Source organism: Triticum dicoccoides, chromosome 7A (assembly GCF_002162155.2).
Source record: "Triticum dicoccoides isolate Atlit2015 ecotype Zavitan chromosome 7A, WEW_v2.0, whole genome shotgun sequence".
NCBI lineage: Eukaryota > Viridiplantae > Streptophyta > Magnoliopsida > Poales > Poaceae > Triticum > Triticum dicoccoides.
Genome location: NC_041392.1, coordinates 312,947,006 through 312,965,927, shown reverse-complemented (window position 1 = coordinate 312,965,927; position 18,922 = coordinate 312,947,006).

The window sequence follows — 18,922 nt, the reverse complement described above, 5'->3', positions numbered from 1 at the left end:
TCGTCGGAGGAGTACCCGAAGCCTTCCACCCCCAATTGCACCAGCTCCTCTTTGATCACTGCAGCAATGTTCACGAGGCCCTCCGTCCAGAGCTCCACAGTATCTCTGAGAAGATTCTGGGTTTCGGCGGCCCTCGCTAGCAGCGCCTCGTTGGCCTCGATGTCCTTCTTCAAGTCTGCCTCCCGTTTCCTGGCGTTGTCCAATGTCTCCGTCAAGGTGGCCAGCTTCAGCGTCAGATCTGCGTTGGAATCCTTGGCGGCGCTCAGTTCCTTGCCCCTCTCGGCGAGTCGGCCTTGCAGCTCACCGTGGGCAAGGGCGTCCTTCTCGCGCTCTAGCTTGAGGGCGGCAAGCTCTTCGCCACCAACCTTCAGATCAGCTTCTAGCTGCGCCACCTTTGCCTCCAATTCTTTCTTGGCGGCCTCGGCAACCGCAGCCGCATCCTTTGCCTCTTGGAGCGTCCCGCCAAGTGCCCGTTCGTGCGCGGCAAGCTCCTCTTCGTGGCTGTCGAGGTTCACTTTCCGCTGAGTCAGCTCGCCTTCTCGCGCGTACAACTTCTCGCCGGTGAGCCGCTGCTGCTCTTCAGCTTCGGCCTTCTCGAGGAGGAAGGCCTTCCGCTCCTCAGCAAGCTGCTCCCGCTCCTCCGCCAAGGCCCGGAGAGTTTCTTGGCGAAGACCCCGGAGCTCCTCCGCACGCTTCTCTATGTCCACGCTCGCCCTTGCGGCAAGCGCTTCCCGGGACTCCAACTTGACTTGACGGGCGCGGTAGAGCGCCAGCAGCCTCCGCAGCAGCCGCTCCTCCTCGGGCTCTTCACTGCTGCTTCCCGGCGCGTCGACGATCGACAACCCGGCGGAGGCAAGCACCTCCCACGATCTCTCCCACGACGCCGCGTTTGACGCGTGCCGTTCTGGGCGTGCGCGGTGGGAGCGGAGAGATATGCGGCGTGACCTAGGCCACGCGTGCCTGTGCACTGTTTTGGGCCTGGCCCAACAGCGCTCGGCACCGTGTATGGCCCAGGCCCGGGGGCTCCTGTCGGTGTACTAGAGTAGGGGTACCCTAGTACCCCGAACTTGTGCACGGGCAGTCGCAGCATCCCGCGGCAAGGCTTGCCGGGTGACCGCCAAGACCCTCCGTGGTTCCCTTGAAGACCATTCAAGAACAAAGTACTCAAACCAAGGCCCTGGCAAGAGGAGCTTTCCGGGAAGGCCAACCCAGGCCCCGGCAAGAGGATCTTGCCGGGAAGAGACAAGACCCCGGCAAGAGGAGCTTGCCGGGAAGGCCACTCAAGGCATACCAAGAAAGCTTGCCGCGACGCGCCCTGCGTCCCGGCAAGGCCCGGTGAGCGACAAGCTCCCAAACATGACAAGACGACGACTGCGGCAAGGAGCTTGCCGCCAGAAACCCCCACTTCGTGCCTGCGCTCCAGCACACCTGCTAACGTGTCGCTCTAGGACTCTCCCAAGCACACGTGGCAGGAGGCCGTGCAGCTAGGGGTGCGCGGTGGCAAGCGGAGATGAAGAGAAGGCCATCGTGGCAAACGGTGGCGCTCCTAACGGTCACTTTTTGCACTGTTTAGGCAACTCAGACAGGCATTTAATGCCCTTGTCCCCTGCCGTCAGAGTTAGGTAGGGTGCACTGTATCCACAGTAGCGGTAGTTGCACCTACCGCGTCCTTTTCCATTTTTACCCTTCTTGTCTACGTTGCCACCTGTCGGCGACCCCTTGAAAGTATAAAAGGAGGCCCAAGCGCAACGTAGAAGGGGGTTGGGAGGTTCGGCCAGTTCGGCTCATTCGAAACACCAGGAACACTCTCACGCTCAGTCTGGCAGCGTCCATCGCTCCTGAGCAAGAATTCAATACACACAAACAAGCAGCAGTAGGGTTTCACGCATCCGTGCGGCCCAAAGCTGGGTAAAAACCGCTCGCGTGTACCGCCTCGATCCGCTCTTTGTGCGGCCTCCGCCCCCCACCGAACCAAAAGGGGCCCTGTCCCCATAGGTGTTGGTGGAATCAGCCTCCCCGACATGCTCCTAGGGGGTAGATTGTTAGGAAAAGACCATCGCTCGTCCCCAACCGCCACTCATAAGGAAGACAATCAATAAATAAATCATGCTCCGACTTCATCACATAACGGTTAACCATACGTGCATGCTACGGGAATCACAAACTTTAACACAAGCATTTCTCAAATTCACAACTACTCAACTAGCATGACTCTAATATCACCATCCTCATATCTCAAAACAAATGTCAAGCATCAATTTTTTTCTTAGTATTCAACGCACTCAAAAGAAAGTTTTACAAATCTTGAATACCAAGAATATTATTATTAAGCAAATTACCATGCTATTAATACTCTCAAAATAATCTAAGTGAAGCATGAGAGATCAATAGTTTCTATAAAACAAATCCACCACCATGCTCTAAAAGATATAAGTGAAGCACTAGAGCAAAACTATAAAACTCAAAAGATATAAGTGAAGCACATAGAGTATTCTATCAAATTCCAAATTATGTATGACTCTCTCAAAAGGTGTGTACAGCAAGGATAATTGTGGTAGACTAACAAGCAAAGACTCAAATCATAAAAGACGCTCCAAGCAAACCACATATCATGTGGTGAATAAAAATATAGCTCCAAGTAAAGTTACCGATAGAAGTAGACGAAAGAGGGGATGCCTTCCGGGGCAACCCCAAGCTTTGGCTTTTAGGTGTCCTTAGATTATCTTGGGGGTGCCATGGGCATCCCCAAGCTTAGGCTCTTGCCACTCCTTCTTCCATAATCCATTAAATCTTTACCCAAAACTTGAAAACTTCACAACACAAAACTTAAAGTAGAAAATCTCGTGAGCTCCGTTAGCGAAAGAAAACAAAAGACCACTTAAAGGTACTGTAATGAAATCATTCTTTATTTATGTTGGTGTTAAACCTACTGTATTCCAACTTCTCTATGGTTTATAAACTATTTTACTAGCCATAGATTCATCAAAATAAGCAAACAACACACGAAAAACAGAATCTGTCAAAAACAGAACAGTCTGTAGTAATCTGTATCTAGAGCAAGATATGGAACCCCAAAAATTCTAAAATAAATTTCTGGACGTGAGGAATTTATATATTAATCATCTGCAAAAATAATTAACTAAATATCACTGTCCAAATAAAAATGACAGCAGTTCGCGTGAGCGCTAAAGTTTCTGTTTTTTACAGCAAGTTCAACAAGACTTTCCCCAAGTCTTCCCAACGGTTCTACTTGACACAAACACTAATTAAACACAAAAAACACAACCAAAACAGAGGCTAAATAATTTATTTATTAATAAACAGGAGCAAAAAGCAAGGAGTAAAAATAAAATTGGGTTGCCTCCCAACAAGCGCTATCGTTTAACGCCCCTAGCTAGGCATAACAAGCAAGAATAGATCTAGGTTTTGCCATCTTTGGTAGGCAATCCATAAGTGGCTCTCATGATAGATTCATATGGTAATTTTATTTTCTTTCTAGGGAAGTTTTTCATGCCCTTTTTTAATGGCAATTGGAATCTAATATTCCCTTCCTTCATATCAATAATTGCACCAACCGTTCTAAGGAAAGGTCTACCGAGAATAATAGGGCAAGAAGGATTGCAATCTATACCAAGAACGATAAAATCTACGGGCACATAATCCCTATTTGCAAAAATAATAACATCATTAATTATTCCCATAGGTTTCTTAATAGTGGAATCCGCAAGATGCAAGTTTATAGAGCAATCATCAAAATCACGGAAATCTAGCAAATCACACAAAGTTTTGGGAATAGTAGAGACACTAGCACCCAAATCACACAAAGCATAAAACTCATAATATTTAATTTTAATTTTAATAGTAGGTTCCCACTCATCATAAAATTTTCTAGGGATAGAAACTTTCAACTCAAGTTTTTCTTCATAAGATTGCATCAAGGCATCAACGATATGTTCGGTAAAGGCTTTATTTTGACTATAAGCATGAGGAGAATTTAGCACGGATTGCAACAAGGAATACAATCAATTAAAGATAATTTTTCATAATTAAATTCCTTAAAATCCAATATAGTGGGTTTAGCAACACCTAGGGTTTATTTCTTTTAAACCCACTTTTATCAATTTCACCATTGAGATCTAAATACTCCGAATTTTTAGAACGCCTTCTAGGTAAAGGTGGATCATATTCAGTCCCATCATTATCAAGATTAATATTGCAAAACAAAGATCTAATAGGGGACACATCAATAACTTTTAGATCTCCATCTTGATTTTCATAGGAATCCGGTTTAGCGGCCATCTTATTGACTAAGGTAGCTTGCATATCCAAAATTTCAGCAGTTAATTTTTCAAGACGAGAAATTTGGGATCTTATACCATCAAATTCTTTAGACATATCATCGATCTCTTTATTCATATGACTCATAAAACCTTTTTGTTCCTTAATCTCATTTCTAAATAAATTATTATGCTCAAATTGCAAAACCAAAAACTTCCCGACGTTGTTTTCGATCTCCTCTAACCTTTTAAGGTGAAGATCACCGAATCTAGGAAGAGCCATCGCGACAAACAAGCAATCAAACACACGAGCAAACAAAAGGCAAATGGGCAAAAAGAGGCAAATAGAGAAAGAGAGGGAGGATAGAGAGAGGGGGGGCTAATAAAACGGCAAGGGTGAAGTGGGGGAGTGGAAAACGAGAGGCAAATGGCAAATAATGTAATGCGGGAGATAGGGATTGTGATGGGTACTTGGTATGTTGACTTTTGCGCAGACTCCCCGGCAGCGGCGCCAGAAATTCTTCTTGCTACCTCTTGAGCACTGCGTTGGATTTCCACGAAGAGGAGAGGATGATGCAGCAAAGTAGCGTAAGTATTTCCCTCAGTTTTTGAGAACCAAGGTATCAATCTAGTAGGAGGCTACGCGCGAGTCCCTCGTACCTACACAAAAACAATAGCTCAACGCAACCAACGCGCTTAGGGGTTGTCAATCCCTTCACGGTCACTTACGAAAGTGAGATCTGATAGAGATGATAGATAATATTTTTGGTATAGAGATGCAAAGTAAAAAGTAAAAGGGCAAAGTAAAAAGCAAAGCAATAATAAAGTGATGGAGATTGATATGATGAGAAAGAGATTCGGTGGCCATAGATTTCACTAGTGGCTTCTCTCAAGAGCGTAAGTATTCTACGGTGGGTGAACAAATTACTGTTGAGCAATTGACATAATTGAGCATAGTTATGAGAATATCTAGGTATGACCATGTATATAGGCATCACGTCCGAGACAAGTAGACCAACTCCTGCCTGCATCTACTACTATTACTCCACTCATCGACCGCTATCCAGCATGCATCTAGAGTATTAAGTTAAAAACAGAGTAACACCTTAAGCAAGATGACATGATGTAGAGGGATAGTTTCATGCAATATGATAAAAACCCCATCTTGTTATCCTTGATGGAAACAATACAATACGTGCCTCGCTGCCCCTTCTATCACTAGGAAAGGACACCATAAGATCGAACCCAAAGCTAAGCACTTCTCCCATGGCAAGAAAAACCAATCTAGTAGGCCAAACCAAACTGATAATTCGAAGAGACTTGCAAAGATAACCAATAATACATAAAAGAATTCAGAGAAGATTCAAATATTCTTCATAGATAGACCGGATCATAAACCCACAATTCATCGGTCTCAACAAACACACTGCAAAAAGAAGATTACATCGAATAGATCTCCACGAGAGAGGGGGAGAACATTGTATTGAGGTCCAAAAAGAGAGAAGAAGCCATCTAGCTACTAACTATGGACTCGTAGGTCTGAAGCAAACTACTCACACTTCATCGGAGGGGCTTGGATGATGATGTAGAAGCCATCCGTGATCGATGCCCCCTCCGGCGGAGCTCCAGAACAGGCCCCAAGATGGGATCTCGTGGATACAGAAAGTTGCGGTGGTGGAATTAGGTTTTTGGCTCCGTATCTGATCGTTTGGGGGTACGTAGGTATATATAGGAGGAAGGAGTATGTTGGTGGAGCTTCAAGGGGCCCACGAGGCAGGGGGCGCGCCCTAGGGGGGTGCCCTCCACCCTCGTGACCGCCTCGTGGCTTTCTTGATGGAGGGTCCAAGTCTCCTGGGTCTTATCTGATGAGAAAATCGCGTTCCCGAAGGTTTCATTCCGTTTGGACTCCGTTTGATATTATGTTTCTCCGAAACACTGAAATAGGCAAAAAACAACAATTCTGGGCTGGGCCTCTGGTTAATAGGTTAGTCCCAAAAATAATATAAAAGTGGAAAATAAAGCCCAATATAGTCCAAAACAGTAGGTAATATAGCATGGAGCAATCAAAAATTATAGATACGTTAGAGACGTATCATGCTACGCTAGGCCAGATGTCCGGCCCCTATCTCGAATGTCCGGCCTACCCTGTCACTTACACTACAACGACCATATTTGCACCCACACTATATATAGCCCTCTTCCCCCACGGGAGAGGGTTGACCATTCACTTTGAACAAACCCAAGAACACATTTCACTCTCTCTCTCTTTCTCACTCTCCTACACCAAATCTTAGATCCCCAAGGGATTTGAGAGCATTTGAGAGAAGTTGTCCGTTCAAGTGATAGATCCACTCCTTCCCCTTCTTTGCACCAAAGGAATTCGTGATTTGAGCAAGTCTTGAGCTTTTCCCCATTGATCCTATTACTCTTGTAGGTTGTATACTCCTAGGCGGTAGGAGTCTTTCAGAGAGGAATCGACCATTGTGATTACCCCCGGAAAGTTTGTGAGGGTTTGGAGACCACCTCAAAGTCTACCACTAGTGGTTGAGAAACGCCTTCGTGGTGTTGTCTCAAAGGGAGAATTGGGTGAGCCTTCGTGGCATTGGTGTGCCTTCGTGGTAACATCCATCTCTCTAACAATAATGTAGCTTCCCTTCAAGGAAGTGAACATCGACATACATCCTCATCTCTCGGAGTTGCGGTTATCCCCAACCCTAACTTTCTACCTGTGGTTACTTGTCTCTTAGTATTTACTTATATCATATTATGCTTGCTTACTTACCTACTAGTGTCACTTGTTTACCTTGCTTAGCTCTTAGCATTGCACTTGCAATTGTTAGGCTCACTTTCATATTCCGCATTATTGCCTAAAATTGCTAAGTAACAATTAAAATTTGTAATTGTACCTATTCACCCCCCTCTAGGTCCATCTCGGTCCTTTCAATTGGTATCAGAGCCTCGTGCTCTATTCTTGTGGCTTAACCGCCCTAGAGCGAGATGAACCCCGATGGGACTCCCCTTATTGCGGATCCGAAGAATACGGGTGCGGCTTCCATGGAAGTCAAGTCCTTCACTTTTGAGGATCTGGAACGGGCGCTTGCTAAGAAAAAGGAGGAGCATGATGCTTCTCTTGAGGTCTTGGTCCAAATGAGACCAAGCACACTAACCACGATGCTTGCACCACTTTCTGGTGGTGCGGCCTCCAGGCCAGCTGTGCCTACTCCTTCACTAGGCCAACAACCTCCTAGTAATGAACACTCCAGTGTTCCTTGGCTTTATGCAAGTCCTCAGATAGAGAAACCAAAGTATAACCCTCAAGGAAAACCTCCTTTACATGATGACCGTTTTGCTTTGTGGAGAGTTGCTATGCAGGATCATCTTCGATATGGAAATGATGAGATGTTGGAGATATTGGAGTATGGCTACCAAGCTGTTGACCCAAAGAATCTTACTCCAAGAGAGGTATATGACAAGAATCTCAATGACACAACAACCATGTGCATAAGGAGAGGTATGAATGACAAGCAAAGGAGACCATACATACATATCAAAAGTGCCAAGGAATTATGCGATAGCATTGTGAGGACCAAGACCGGCACCTCCACTCTCCGGCTTGCTCAATATGAAATTGCCAAGGGTCAACTGCAAAACTTTTGTATGGATAAAGGTGAATCTCCCAAGCAACTCCTTGAGCATCTCATGACTCTCACCACTGACATCGAGTCTTGTGAGTGTGACAAGACACAAGATGGATTCAACTTGACTAAGAGATTTCTCATGGACAAGTTGCTTCATACTCTTGCTCCATATCATCACCAAATGTTGTGGGACATAAGAAAACACCATGGATTCAAGTAAATGACTCCAGATGACATCGTATCCACTTTCCAACTATTTGAAGAGTCAAAGGCGAATGCTTCAAAACATCTTGCCATGCATGGTACCTCAACATCAAAGATCAATCTTGCATTGATGGCCAAGCATGTATGTGAAGAAGAAGAAGATGATGAGGATGGTGATGAGATTGACTCCGATGAGAGCCCTTCATATGAAGACATTGCTCTCCTTGTCAAGAAATTTAGCGCAGAAAAATTCAAGGGAAGATTTCAGAAGAAGAAAGTGAGAAAATGCTACAACTGTGAAGAAACCAACCATTTCTCCAATGATTGCACTTATGAGAAGAGAGAAGATAAACCAAGGTTTCCCAAGACCTTTCCCAAAAAGAAGTTGCCAAATCCTTTGAACTCCAAGCTCAAGAAGAGATATGGGAAAGCAATGGTTGCTCCTGAAGAATCTAACCCAGATGATGTTAGTGGTGTTGACTGAGTTGCTCAAGATTCTCAAAACACTTAGAGGCTAGTCAACAAGAGTGGTGATATTGTCATCTACAACTATATGAAAGACTACAAGGGCAATGCTCACAAGTGCCTAATGGCAAAGGCCGTGGTAGAAGATGGAGAGGACCAAAACTCTCCTGTCAAGGTCAAGGTAACCCCACGATCAAACCCTCCTCTTTTCACTCTTTCTACTTCTAGTGATGAGTATCTTGATGCGGAGGATATTTATGATGATGATGATATAGATGCTCCTATGCTTGCTAAACTAAATAAGTTCATGTGCTCCCTCAAAGGAAAGAAGCTCACTATGTTTCGTATGCTTATTGAGATGGTGAGTAAGCACACCATCACCACTAAGGAACTCGAAACCCTCATCACTGAGGAAACGGAAAAATATGAAATGCTTGAGCGGAAAGTCCAATATGAGGAAGCACGAAATGATGAGCTATGTTTGAAAATTGGTGCAAACATTGATGTTCATGCTAAAGAACTTTCCTCCTTGAAAAAGGATAAGGACTCTTGTAAGGAGTTGATGAATGATAAAAGTAAGCTTGTGAAGTCTCATGCTCCTCTCTCTAAGGATTGTGAGCTTCTATCAGTGTCCCTCAAGACTAAGGAAGAAGAGCTCTCTCTTCTTACAAAGAGTTTTGAGACACTGAAGCTTATCTTGAAACTCTAGCCAAGGCCAACTCCTCTCCTATTATCAATGTTGATGCCTGTACTACTAACTCTAGTGGTGACCTAGCATCTATTCTTGAGGAGAATTGCTTTATCAAGGATCAAACCGAAAAAGGTCTCATGACATGTGCTCAAGGGCAAAAGAACCTTAATGAGGTATTGAGCCAACACAATGAGGTGTTTGCCAAAGAGGGGCTCGGGTTTGACCCAAGCACAAGCAAGACGAAGACGTCCTCTCAAAAGTGCACCACTCCTCTAAAAGAAACGTTTGTACAAGGATACAAGGAGAGAGGTAAGGTTGTGACTGGGAAGGCCACAAGGGGCATGCCCACTCTCAACAAGCCAAAGGAGTTCATGTCTCCATCCTATGTACTTCGTAAAACTAAGGATGGAGAAGTTTATGCAAAATTTGTTGGTCCTCGAAATGCATTCCGGTTCTACGCTATTTGGGTCCCTAAGACCCTTGTGACTAACTTGAGAGGTCCCATTGCAAAATGGGTGCCTCTAACCAAGTCATAATTGTGTGTAGGTTGCTTTTCTCTAGTGGAGTAAAATGGGTGATCGATAGTGGATGTACCAATCATATGACCGAAGATAGCAAATTGCTCTACGATTTCATGGAAGCTATTCAACCATTTATGAGCATTATGTTTGGTGGAGGATCAAAAGGACAGGTACTCGGGTTGGGCAAGGTGGCTATCACAAATGACATGTCCCTTGCAAATGTCATGCTTGTCCAATCCCTTAAATATAATTTGCTTTCCATTCACCAATTGGCTTCCGTTGGTTATGATACACTCTTTGGACTAACGGATGTGAAAGTCTTTAAGAGAGATACTCTCGAAGTGGCCTTTGTTGGAGAGTTGGATGGCAACCTTTACACGGTTGATTTCTCAAAAGAGAGCACATTTCATGCAACTTGTCTAATGGCCAAGGCCGACAAGGGGTCGCTATGGCATCGCCGGCTAGCCCATGTCAGCATGAAAAATCTTCAAGATCTCTTAAAGGGCAATCACATCCTTGGACTAACCAATGTCTCATTGAGAAAGATCATGTGTGTAGTTCATGCATAGCCGGGAAGCAACATCAATCAAAGCACCCACCCAAGAATATCGTATCTACTTCAAGGCCTTTGGATCTCCTTCATGTGGATCTTTTTGGGCCTCCTTCATGGGATAGTATTGGTGGGAAAAAGTATGGACTTGTCATTGTTGATGATTACTCAAGATATACATGGGTGTTTTTCCTCAAGTCCAAGGACGAGACAAAGATCACCTTCGTTGATTTTGCCAAGCAAGCACAACAAAAGTTTGACAAAGAAACCCTGGCAATAAGAAGTGATAATGGCTCCGAGTTCAAGAACTACACTTGGAAGGATTTCTTAGTGATGAAGGGATTGAGCATCAATATTCCGCACCATACACGCCTCAACAAAATGGTGTTGTAGAAAGGAAGAATCGTACACTTATGGAGATGGCAAGGTCCATCTTGGATGAATACAAGTCACCACATATTTTTCGGGCTGAGGCTTTCAACACCGCATGCCATGCATCAAACCAGCTCTTCCTCACAATATTGGAAAAGACTCCATATGAGCTCCTAACTGGGAACAAGCCAAATGTCAAGTACTTTCGTGTGTTTGCGTACAAATGTTTCATCGTCAACAAAAGAGAACGGTTAGGAAAATTTCAATCCAAAACAACTGAGGGCATATTTTTTGGCTATGGATCAAACTCTCACGCCTATAGAGTCTACAACAAATCCCATGGATGTGTTGTAGAAACTTATGACGTGGTGTTTGATGAATTTAATGGCTCCCTGGGGAACAAGTTGATCTAAGTGATGTAGGTGAAGAACATTCGTCTCAAGATATTTTGTTTATGGGTGTTGGTGCTCTCCTTCCCATGGAACAAGAACCTCATGATGATGAAGAAGAAGATGGAAGTTTTACACATCATCAAACCACTTCAACACCCATACCACCACAAGCTCCTATTGCTTAATTAATGCACATAGTTCAAGTACAAGAAGTTGATCAAGTCCCCCATCATGATCATGTTAAAGAACAAGATCATCATTAAGGGCAAGGACAAGAAAGTGCAATCATTAATGATGAACCTCAACAAATTCAATATGAAGAAGACGATCTTCCACTACACATTAATGATCCATATGTTGAGGATGTGCATGATGGACATGAAGTTGAACCTCACAAAACCCTAACCTCCATCATGCCTCGTGTGGCCGGTCGTGTTGATGTTGATAAAATTCTCACCGACATATCAGAAGGTAGAGTCACTCGTAAATAATTGACAAACGTTTATGCTCACTTCTCGTTTGTGTCTAGTGTTGAGCCTCTCAAGGTACAAGAAGCATTGATGGACAATGATTGGCTCATTTCTATGCAAGAAGAGTTGAACAGCTTTGAATGCAACCAAGTGTGGTCATTAGTTAAGAGGCCAACTATGGAACACAATGTTATTGGAACAAAATGGATTTTCATGAACAAGCAAGATGAGTGGTGTAATCATCCGCAACAAGGCAAGGTTAGTGGCACACGGGTACTCACAAGTTGAAGGTTTGGAATTTGGTGAGACCTTTGCTCCTGTTGCTCGTCTTGAATCTATTCGCATCTTACTTATGATGCTTTCAATGGTTTTACATTACATCAAATGGATGTGAAGAGTGCTTTCCTTAACGGTCCTCTATAAGAAGAAGTATATGTATCACAACCACCTGGGTTCGTTGATCCTGATCACAAAGACTATGTGTATAAACTTCATAAGGCTTTGTATGACCTCAAACAAGCACCTCGTGCTTGGTATGATCATCTTAAGAAGTTTTTACTCGATGGTGGTTTTGTGAGAGGGATGATTCAGACCACTCTTTTTACTAAGAGGGACAAGGGTGATTTGATCTTATGCCAAATCTATGTAGATGATATCATTTTTGGTTCTCCTAACATTCATTTGTGCAGGAAGTTTGCAGCCTCCATGACCAAGAATTTTGAAATGTCACTCATTGCGGACTTGAAGTTCTTTCTCGGATTCCAAATTCAACAATTTCAAGAAGGAATTTCCTTGTCTCAAGCAAATTACCTCAAGGATATTCTAGAGAAGTTTGGCATGTCTGATGCTAGTCCATGTAAGACACCCATGCCAACAAAAATTGTACTCACTGAAGACACAAACGACATCCCTTTCGACCCATTTATTTACCTCTCTATGATTGGTTCATTGCTTTATCTTTGTGCATCTAGACCAGACATCATGTTCAGTGTATGCATGTGTGCTAGATTTCAAGCTTCCCCTAGGGAAAGTCATCATAAGGTGGTTAAGCATATTCTTAGATACCTTGTTCACACCCCAAAGTTGGGTCTATGGTACCCCAAGGATGCTAAGTTTGATCTTATTACGTAGAGGGATGTGGATTGGGCTGGAGACAAAGTGGATCGTAAGTCCACCTCTGGTGCATGTCAATTTCTTGGACGCTCCTTGGTAAGTTGGTCCTCGAAGAAACAAAATTGTGTTTCCCTCTACACCGCTGAAGCCGAATACGTTGCAACCACCAGTTGTGAAACTCAATTACTATGGATGAGGCAAACTTTCAAGGATTACGATATCACCTATAGACATGTGCCTCTTCTATGTGATAATTGCCTTCAATATTGCTGAGAATCCCAAAGATCATACCCGCACCAAGCACATCGATATTAGGTATCATTTCTTGAGATATCATGTGGAAAAGGGTGACATTGATAGTGCTCATGTTCGCACAGATATGCAACTTGCTTAAATTTTCACCAAGCCATTGGATGAAGCAAGGTTTTGTCAACTTCGGCGTGGACTTGGTATCTTGGAGCTTGACAACATTATGTGAAATCTAGTACCCATCCATGCATGTACTGAATGTCTTGTCTTGATGTAGAAATATATTTAGGGGGAGCCATTCAATTCATGAGTACACTCACCCTACATAATGCATAAATAGAACAAACACTCTCAAAGTGATGAAATCGTGACTATGTACACAAAGTCGAAATCTTTGCAGTACTATGTCCCATATGCTCAAACATGGTGACTTCGGTCACCGCTTGTGCACTACTTAATATGAACCTTTCTTCCCTTAATGTTGTTGGGTTATTTTGCGCATATTAGTATGACCATAAAATTACTTTGTTCTTCATCTCCAAAATACCTAAATCTCGTCGGCGGAGTCTGATGCGGCTTGAAGCTATGTCGGTATTTCCCCAAAGAGGAAGGGATGATGCAGCACCGCGAAGGTAGGTATTTCCCTCATTGATGAAACCAAGGTTATCTAACTAGTTGTAGAACCAAGTAACACTACGTAAACAACACCTGCACACAAATATCAAACACTCGCAGCCTGACGTGTAAAAGGGGTTGTCAATCCCTTTCGGGTAGCGGCGCCAGAAATTGGCAAACGGACGTGAGAGAGTAGTAAATATTGATAGATCGAACGCCAAATAAAATAAATTGCAGCAAGGTATTTTTGTATTTTTGGGTTTAATAGATCTGAATAAAAGGCAAATAAAATAGATCGCAAAGGCAAATAATATGAGAAACAGACCCGGGGCCGTAGGTTTCACTAGTGGCTTCTCTCAAGAAAAATAGCAAAAGGTGGGTAAATGAATTACTGTTGGGCAATTGATAGAACTTCAAATAATCATGACGATATCCAGGCAATGATCATTATATAGGCATCACGTCCAATATTAGTAGACCGACTCCTGCCTGCATCTACTACTATTACTCCACACATCGACTGCTATCCAACATGCATCTAGCGTATTAAGTTCATGGAGAAACAGAGTAATGCAATAAGGACAATGACATGATGTATACAAGATCTATTTATGTAGGAATAGACCCCATTGTTTTATCCTTAGTAGCAACGATACATATGTGTCAGTTCCCCTTCTGTCACTGGGATCAAGCACCGTAAGATCGAACCCACTACAAAGCACCTCTTCCCATTGCAAGATAAATATATCAAGTTGGCCAAACAAAACCCAAATATTGGAGAAGAAATACGAGGCTATAAGCGTTCATGCATATAAGAGATCAAAGAAACTCAAATATCTTTCATGGATAAAAAGAGATAGATCTGATCATAAACTCAAAGTTCATCGGATCCCAACAAACACACCACAAAAGAGTTACATCATATGGATCTCAAAGAGACCATTGTATTGAGAATCAAACGAGAGAGAGGAAGCCATCTAGCTACTTACTATGGACCCGAAGGTCTACAAAGAACAACTCACGCATCATCGGAAAGGCACCAATGGAAGTGGTGAACCCCTCTGTGATGGTGTCTAGATTGGATCTGGTGGTTCTGGACTCTGCGGTGGCTAGAATTGATTTTCGTCGACTCCCCTAGGGTTTCTGGAATATTGGGGTATTTATAGAGAAAAGAGGCAGTCCGGGGGGCACCCGAGGTGGGCACAACCTACCAGGGCGCGCCTGGGCCTCCAGGCGCGCCCTGGTGGGTTGTGCTCCCCTTGGAGCACCACCCAAGGCACTTCTCCGTCCCATTGGATGTGTCCTGGTCCAAAAAATCCACAAAAAGTTACGCTGTGTTTGGACTCCGTTTGATATTGATTACCTGCGATGTAAAAAAACATGCAAAAAATAGCAACTGGCACTTGGCACTATGTCAATAGGTTAGTACCAAAAAATGATATAAATTGACTATAAAATGATTATAATACATACAAGAATGATAATATAACAACATGGAACAATCAAATATTATAGATACGTTGGAGATGTATCAGAGTCTATGTCACAAAATATCACTATATGACCCTTACACTATCTTCTCCCAGTTGGTATATCTGTCCAATGGCCGGACATCCGGCTCCACTGCCGGACATCTGGGCCCTGGAAATTCTTTGCTGCTCAAAAATCGTCGGGTGCCTCCAGTAGCCGGTCATCCGGGCCCTGGAATTCTTCTCTCTGACCTCTAGTTGTCGGATATCCGGGCTTGGCCCCCGGATGTCCGGCCCGTCGCTCGCAGAAAACAAAATGGGGGGGCTTTGGATTTGGGGGTCGTTCCCCTTTCTTTCTCCTCTCACTCTCCTCATCTATCTCCAATCGCCATTGCCGCCGGGCTTTGCTCCGGCCCTGCCCCGGCCATCTCCTCCATCCTTCGGCCCCGATCTCGTGCCCATGCCCTCATCTCCTCCCGATCTACATTTCCATCCAATCCATTCTCTCGGTTGCGGTGTGAATCACTCGGGAAGGACCGGTTTGGGCGTTGACTTGCGGATCGGCCGCCAGAGTTCTTCATGGTTTGTACCAAGCAATGGGGCCATGTAGCCACGAATATTAGCCATCAGACTAAAGTGTCTCATTGACTCTTCGAGATCAAAGTCACTATCATCATCCTCATCATAGTATCCATGTTCAACATCATCTTGTGATTGATCATCACCTAGAGAGAGTGATTCATTAGATATTTGATCATGACATGGTTCATCTTTATGAATTATAATGACTTCTGAGATGATATTACTAATGATTCCAACATCTCGTTTAGCACGCATAAGGTCATAAAGCTCAATTAAACAATCACCAAACTTAGGATCTCTAGGATTCATCTTACTTAAAGCAATTGGCTTTTGAAGAGCCACATCTAGATTTTGCAAGGAATAGTTTGGAAATTGTTCCTCAAGAAATCTCCATATGGTGTAAGCACAATCAAGAGTGGGCAAGCAAACAATCAAATTCCTAGGCAATCCTCTAATGATAAGATTGATACTTCTAAGATTGTGGATCATGTCAAGAGATTGATCAGGGGTAGGATGCAAGGGGTCAACAAGGGGTGCACACGGGCTAGTAATGTACTTGTTAAAATGGGATTCATTGAAAATGTCAAGCATCTCATTTTTCCAAGCATTAAAGACCTCTCCATCAAGCATAGGAAATCTACGTCTAAAACTCCCCATCGTAGACTCATCCATCTTCCTCCAATGGCGATTAAACCAAAGCAATGGAGACCAATGCTCTGATACCAATTGAAAGGATAGAGAAGAGGTGTCTAGAGGGGGGTGATTAGACCCTCAACAAAGAAAAGTAACAGTTTTTAAGTTCTTCAAGTTAATGTGGAGTTTTAGCACAAGTTTAAACATTCACAATACATTTCCAGCAAGCATGGGAAGAGTATATGAGCAACGGAAAGTAAAGTATGCAGGTTGCAAGAAAGTAAAGGGGTGGGATTGGAGTGTGCAAACGCAATTGGAGACACGGAGATTTTTGGCGTGGTTCTGATAGGTGGTGCTATCGTACATCCATGTTGATGGAGACTTCAACCCACGAAGGGTAATGGTTGCGCGAGTCCATGGAGGGTCCACGAAGAAGCAACCTTGTCTATCCCACCATGGCCATCGCCCACGAAGGACTTGCCTCACTTGGGTAGATCTTCATGAAGTAGGCGATCTCCTTGCCCTTACAAACTCCTTGGTTCAACTACACAATCTTGACGGAGGCTCCCAAGTCACACCTAACCAATCTAGGAGACACCACTCTCCAAAAGGTAATAAATGGTATGTTGATGATGAACTCCTTGCTCTTGTGCGTCAAATTATAGTCTCCCCAACACTCAAATCTCTCTCACAGATTTGGATATGATGGAAAGATGATTTGAGTGGAAAGCAACTTGGGGAAGGCTAGAGATCAAGATTCTTGTGGATGGATTGGAATGTCTTGGTCTCAACACATGAGTAGGTGGTTCTCTCTCAGAAAATGAGTAGTGGAAGTGTAGGCACATTCTGATGGCTCTCTCTTGAATGGAGAGGAGGGTGGATGGGTATATATAGCCTCAACACAAAATCTAACCGTTACACACAATTTACCGAACTCGGTGGGACCGAATAGTGAAACTCGGTCAGACCGATATCGTTCAGAATGTGAACGTTAGGCTTTTCGGTGGGACCGATATGATCAACTCAGTGGGACCGATGTGCTAGGATTAGGGTAAAACCTCAACTCGGTTTGACCGATTACACAAACTCGGTGAGACCGATTTTGGTAACAAGCAAACAGAGAGTTGGTCGAGCAAACTCGGTGGGACCGAGTGCATATCTCGGTGGGACGAAATAATTGCAACAGGCAACAGAATGTTTGCAAGCCCATCTCGGTGAGACCGACATCCCATCGGTGAGATCGAACTGATTAGGGTTTCTGGCATTGGCTATGTCAACTGAACTCGGTAGCGCCGGATAGATCAAATCGGTGGGGCCGAGTTTGACTTTAGGTTTAGGACATATGTGGAAATGAGAAAGTGGTTGAGGGCTTTGGAGCATACCACTAAGCACTTTGAGCAAGCAAGCCATTAAGCAACACCTCATCCCCTTTTAATAGTATTGGATTTCCTATGGACTTAATGTGATCTTGGATCACTAAAAATGAAAATGTAGAGTCTTGACCTTTTGCCAATTTTCTGTCCTTAGCTTCTTGAAGGGGTTCCACATCCTCTTGTCCATGTCACGCCTTTGTTGAACTTTCTGAGATATACTAGATAGAAATATTAGTCCAACAAGAGATATGTTGAAATTAATTACCGATATCACCCAAGGAGCACTTGTGCTTTCAATCTCCATCGTCACCTGTTGGACACCTTGATCTCCATCATTGCGACAGGGTCGTCTCGCCAACTATTGCTAACGCGTAGCGATAAAGTAAAGCAATTGCATGGTGCATGCATGTCATACAATAAATAAGAGACCCGGGGGCCATAGGTTTCACTAGTGGCTTCTCTCAAGAGCATAAGTATTCTACGGTGGGTGAAAAATTACTGTTGAGCAATTGACAGAATTGAGAATATCTAGGTATGATCATGTATATAGGCATCACGTCCGAGACAAGTAGACCGACTCCTGCCTGCATCTACTACTATTACTCCACTCATCGACCGCTATCCAGCATGCATCTAGAGTATTAAGTTAAAAACAGAGTAACGCCTTAAGCAAGATGACATGATGTAGAGGTATAGTTTCATGCAATATGATAAAAAAACCATATTGTTATCCTCGATGGAAACAATACAATACGTGCCTTGCTGCTCCTTCTGTCACTGGGAAAGGACACCACAAGATCGAACCCAAAGCTAAGCACTTCTCCCATGGCAAGAAAAACCAATCTAGTAGGCCAAACCAAACTGATAATTCGAAGAGACTTGCAAAGATAACCAATCATACATAAAAGAATTCAGAGAAGATTCAGATATTGTTCATAGATAGACTGGATCATAAACCCACAATTCATCGGTCTCAACAAACACACCGCAAAAAGAAGATTACATCGAATACATCTCCACGAGAGAGGGGGAGAACATTGCATTGAGATCCAAAAAGAGAGAAGAAGCCATCTAGCTACTAACTATGGACCCGTAGGTCTGAAGCAAACTACTCACACTTCATCGGAGGGGCTTGGATGATGATGTAGAAGCCCTCTGTGATCGATGCCCCCTCCGATGGAGCTCTGGAATAGGCCCCAAGATGGGATCTCGTGGATACAGAAAGTTGCGGCGGTGGAATTAGGTTTTTGGCTCCGTATCTGATCATTTGGGGGTACGTAGGTATATATAGGAGGAAGGAGTACGTCG